This window comes from Gadus chalcogrammus, chromosome 2 (assembly GCF_026213295.1).
Source record: "Gadus chalcogrammus isolate NIFS_2021 chromosome 2, NIFS_Gcha_1.0, whole genome shotgun sequence".
In the NCBI taxonomy this organism is placed as follows: Eukaryota; Metazoa; Chordata; class Actinopteri; order Gadiformes; family Gadidae; genus Gadus; species Gadus chalcogrammus.
In genome coordinates this window covers 5,593,303-5,599,004 of record NC_079413.1, presented here as the reverse complement: position 1 = coordinate 5,599,004, position 5,702 = coordinate 5,593,303, and positions in this window count along the sequence as shown.

Here is a 5,702-nt window from a genome sequence, read left to right as displayed (position 1 = left end):
GAGGACGAGGTACAGAGGGGGGAGGGAGAGAGGTACAGGGAGGGATGGTTCCAGAGGGGGAGGAAGGGATGGAGGAAGAGGGAGAGAGGGGATGAGGAGCAAGGAAGGGAGAGGGAAGGGGGAGAGAAAGAGAGAGGATGGAATTTTGTGTCATCTCCGTATTCTTCGTACAGTTCAGAGGTCAAAGTAGCACTCAGAGAGCTATTTGATGGTCCTGGAGGCCAGAGAGCATTTGACCTCTAAATGAGTCCCTTATGGCTCCATGTTGAACCGTCATCAGGACTAACAGCGGTGGTTGTGACGCATGCTGGAGAAGTAGAATAGGGCGTCCGTGCTTCACTCGCGGTGACTGAAACCTCTGCACAGAGAGAGTTGTCTTCTGGACATTACTTCTTAACCAGAGGAAACGACCGTAACTGGAAAATTGCACCTTTCTGCTCACTTTTGCTCCCTTTACAGCCAGTGTTTCAATATTTTCCAGCGTTGCCACATGGGTATTATTGCTGCCGTGAAGGAATAGTTCATCTTCAAAGCTCCACTTAACATCGCTCACAAAGGCCAAGCTTTCTCGCCTTCGCTGCTGACCTTTGTGTCTCTTATTTTTTATTTATTTCATCTCCAATGGAGGTCCTACGTGTTCAGAAATACCAAACAGTTTACACAGGAATATTAGGCATTATTTTGATACTTTTAGTTACCAAAATAATTATAATTGAATCCTGACGGTTATTTTACCGGTGATGTCGCCCTTGGTTCGCACCTGAGCTTATTTCAGCCAATCGTAGAACACTTCAGAAATAATCAACTCACCATAGAGGACAGAAATATTTTTGTCAGGTCTTTTACTCTCTAATGGACGAACACACTGCCACCAACACTGCCAATATCAGGTACATATGCTCACGTACAATAACATGCCTACAGCGGTCAATTTGAATCCGTGTTTACATCTTATACTAGGCTCTTAAAGCTTGTGCTTTTAAGTGTAGATGTGCACCAGGATCAATCCATAGCAATGCTATAAAACCCACTGCATCACCTTTAATCTAAAATAAGTTATTTCAGGGTTTGGTACCCTTGAACCAATCCATACTCTCTCTCCCACTCTCTCCCTCCCTCTCCCTCTCCCTCTCTCTCTCTCTCTCTCTCTCTCTCTCTCTCTCTCTCTCTCTCTCTCTCTCTCTCTCTCTCTCCGTCTAATACATTACAAACAATCCTTACGTCTCTCACTCTCTCTCTCTCTCCTCTCCCTTTAATTAATTTTCCAGGGGATCATTCGGTTCTTCAGCCCAGGGCGAAGATTTGGTGTTGTGTCAGAGGCCTCCTCCTCCCTATCCTCCTCTCCTCCCTATCCTCCTCTCTTCTTCTTTCCTCCTCACCGTCCTCCTCTCCTCCCTCCTCTCCTCCCCGTCCTCCTCTCCTCCCTCCTCTCCTCCCTATCCTCCTCTCCTCTTCTTTCCTCCTCCCAGTCCTCTTCTCCTCCCTCCTCCCTCCTCTCCTCCCTATCCTCCTCTCCTCCCTGTCCTCCTCTCTTCCCCGTCCCCCTCTCCCCCCTCCTCTCCCTCCTCTCCTCCCTCCTCTCCCTCCTCTCCTCCCAGTCCTCCTCTCCTCCCTCCTCTCCTCCCTCCTCTCCCCCCTCTCCTCCCTCCTCTCCTCCCAGTTCTCCTCTCCTCCCTCCTCTCCCTCCTCTCCTCCCAGTCCTCCTCTCCTCCCTCCTCTCCCTCCTCTCCTCTCCTCTCCTCCCTCCTCTCCTCCCAGTCCTCTTCTCCTCCCTCCTCTCCCTCCTCTCCTCCCTCCTCTCCCTCCTCTCCTCCCAGTCCTCCTCTCCTCCCTCCTCTCCCTCCTCTCCTCTCCTCTCCTCCCTCCTCTCCTCCCAGTCCCCCTCTCCCCCCTGTCCTCCTCTCCTCCCTCCTCTCCTCCCAGTCCCCCTCTCCTCCCTCCTCTCCCTCCTCTCCTCTCCTCTCCTCCCTCCTCTCCCTCCTCTCCTCCCTCCTCTCCTCCCAGTTCTCCGGGAGGTATTTACAGCCACTCCCTCTACTGATGGAGCTCCTGTATCTCCTCTCTCCGGTGGAGTCCTGGGAGGAGGTTGTGTTATCTGTATGCTTACAGGCACCACACCACATTGACTTCTAACCCGGGGGTATGCAGACAACGGGGGTACGTGTTTGCTAAATATGTTTTACTGATTACTGATGATCAAAAGCAAAGACCAGAAATAGAAGCAGGCTTCTTCCATTTTAGGACAACTAGATCAGTTGTCCGATGGACTTTGTCATGTAAACTGTTCAAACTCCTTCTGGTTCCAAGGATTCATTCTATATATATGCCAAAAGTCAGATTGGCAAATAAGACAGCCTGTAGATGTTGGAGACCAGGTAGAGTCAATATCACGTCAATTCCGGGTTTCACCTGAATAACAAGTGGTGAATAATAATAAGTCTGGGAATGTTCACAGAGGGTTATTTCAGCAGGAGAACGTTGGAGGCAGTAGGGACATTAGTGATATTGACACAATCTTCTGCTGATAAGGAGAGAGTCAGTTTGACTGTCAGAGCGAGTCACATGGCCAGAACGAGGACAATCATTTGGACTAATATTGATCTGTTCTGTTATATTTTTGTCTCTCTGACGGACAATATATATTTTTTCTTTGTCGGAATATTGATAAAGGGGACAGACACAGAATTTAATGACCACGGCAGACTGCGGTCTGATGGCCGCACGCACCATCAGGTTTCCCTCCTAGAAAACGTTAATGGCACCGATCCGAGGATAGGATCAACAGTCAGCCGGCGGCGTGGAACTAGCTTCGATACGCAAGGCATTTCGCTCACGTGCGTCGTGTTTGTCGAGGGAAACATTAACATTCCCGTGTTTATGAGGAGCCAACACCACCGCGACCCAGTCATCTCAACCTCGCCGTTCATTAAAAAAAGCGCATTTTTCCAGGGACCAACACGCTGAATAATTCATGCGCCTGTGCACCGGCAGCTGGTTCAGCCCGCTACTGACGCTGACTCCCCCGAATCTTAATGGCGGCTTCGCCTTCCCAAACCTCAGGGACGAACACGGACGTCTGACCTTACAAAACAAATCCTTTTGCTCTCGCCCAGTTTGGAGTTTCAAACGATTTGTGGCGCTAGCCCTGGTTTCAAGGCGGGCGAAGAAGGTCAGCCGATGAAACGTAAAACACGAAAAGGATTCTGCCTTTCTCTCTTTGCAACTTAATCTTCTCTGAAGGAAACGCTTAAACCCAGGGATGAATCGAAACATAACAGAAAGGAGCTGCTATAACAGCTGGGACTGGATTTGTTTGGTCTCATAATGTATGTATTTCAGCTTTAGAGACAATATATATATAAATATATATACATACATTTGTATAAATGAATATACATTTCAGTTCTGCGGAAGTGATAGTAGTGATATTTGGTCAAAATTTGAGACGTTACCAGGTACTTTAAACAAAAATCTAGACCTGAACTGAAAATTCAAAGAAACCGGCCTGGAAAAACCCTTCATAAATTTAGTAAGCAGCTGAAATTAAATAAATGCAATTCTTAGTTCTGTGCTTAATAAGTCAAGTTAATAGTAATGAGTGAACGGAACCATATCATATCTGAGACGCAGATGTTTTTCATATTGAGAGACTAATCACTCGTGAAAGCTTTAAATTCTCCACCCCGGTGGGCGTGGCCATCTTGTGCAAAACAAATTAATAATCGCGCTATTCTTTGAGACGCTGGCAAAATCAAGGACTCTTTAAATCTAAAGCTAAACGATCTTCTTTCTCCTCTAAACTCACAACATTTTGACCTCAGAATGAAAGTTGAGTTTTGTGTATTCATATGTTAAGTATTCTCTCTGCGTTGCCAACCTGGGGCGTGTCCAGATTAGTTGAGCAGGGCTGGCTGGGGGGTAGTTGGGGGGGACGGACCAGACCACATCACTCACTTTGTACAATGATCTGGAGAATGTGAACATCATACAAGTAACTTACCGCACAAGTAACAAATCCACAATATGACAGGCAGGGGAGCCAGGGGGAGAGTGTAGTGAGGAGTGAGTGGTGGGGAGGATTGTGTAGGGAGGAGAGGGTATAGGGAGTGGAAGGAGACCAGATCGGGTTCTCCCCCCTCCTGTTCCTCCTCCTCCTCCTTTCCTCTACTGTCTCCTACTCCTACGCCCCCTCCTCCTCTCTCGTCCTCCTCTCTGCTCTGGGAGTGAACTTAGTTTTCCTAAATGAGATACCTCATCGCTAGCATGGAGGCTTGGAAAAGACTCGGGAAGTCAAGCTGTCTCCAGGCACTGGCTATAAGCATGCTTAAAGAGGCGGGCTAAGGCAAGGCAAGGCAAGGCAAGGCAACTTTATTTATATAGCACTTTTCATACACAAGGCAGACTCAAAGTGCTTCACATATAAACATTGTTATACAATAAAATAAAATAATAGATAAGTAAAAGAAAACATATGCAAAGAAATGAGTAAAATAGAAAGTTAAAAAGGCTTTTTAGTAAGTAAAATTGAAAGTGCAATGTATTTAAGAAAGTGAGAAAATTAAATTGAAAGTTATTTAAGATCAGATCAAGCAGATCAAGCTAAGGGTAAGCTAAGGTGTCGAGGAGCGAGTGTAGGAAGAAAAGAACGCAGGGAGGAGAGAACGTAGGGGAGGAGAGGGTGTAGAGAGGAGAGACTGTGGGGAGGAGAGGGTGGAGGCTGGAGGGATAGGGGAGGACAGAGTCTTTGTTTCTGGTAGTGACAGGGGACTGCTGAGAGCGATGGCGGTTGAGAAAACAAGGTCAGGAAGAGCCTGTAATCTAGGACGGCCCTCCTCTAGAGAGAGGCTCCTCTCTGCTGCTCGGACGCTCACCTCGACGTGGCACTGGTCCGCCGGGCTGCCCTAGTAGAGCTGGTCCAGGTGTAACTGGTCCAGATGTAACTGGTCCTGATGTAACTGGTCTGCCAGAACTGGTCTGGTCAAACTGGTCCTGTGAGAGCTGGTCTGGTAGAACTGGTCCTGGTAGAGCTGGTCTGGTAGAACTGGTCCGGTAGAACTGGTCATGGGAGAACTGATCTTTGTAGAACTGGTCTGGTAAAACTGGTCTGGTAGAACTGCAATGGTAGAACTGGTCTGATTTTACTGGTCCTGATTAAACTTTTCTGATTGGTGCTGTCTGATTGGTTCTGGCTTAATCGGTTCTGGTCTAATTGATCCAGACTCAAGCCATCAAACATAAAAAGGTTTTGCAGTGTGTACGTGTGTTTTATTGAGCGCAAGCCCGCCTGCATGTGTGTGTATGTGTGCACGTGCACTTATGTCTGTGTGTGAGTTCATGTGCATGTGATAGCATGTGTTATGCTTTTAAGGGTGATAATTTGCCCTGTTTGATTAATGCACGGTGCACCTGCTCCTCCTCTCTCCTCTCTCCTCCTACTCTCTGCTCCTCTCTCCTGGGAGGAATCTCAGCTTAGTTTTCCTAAATGAGATGCCTCATCGCTAGCATGGAGGCTTGGAAAAGACTCGGGTAGTAAAGAGGCAGCTAAACTAAAAAAATTAATTCACTCAGTTTTAGGGAACTTTTTGACTTGCACAAGCTGAACAATCGAAATGGATGTTGTGTAATAGATAAATATCACACCTACACACGCACACACACAGAAACACAACACACATACCTCACAAATGTGTCTGACAGCGACA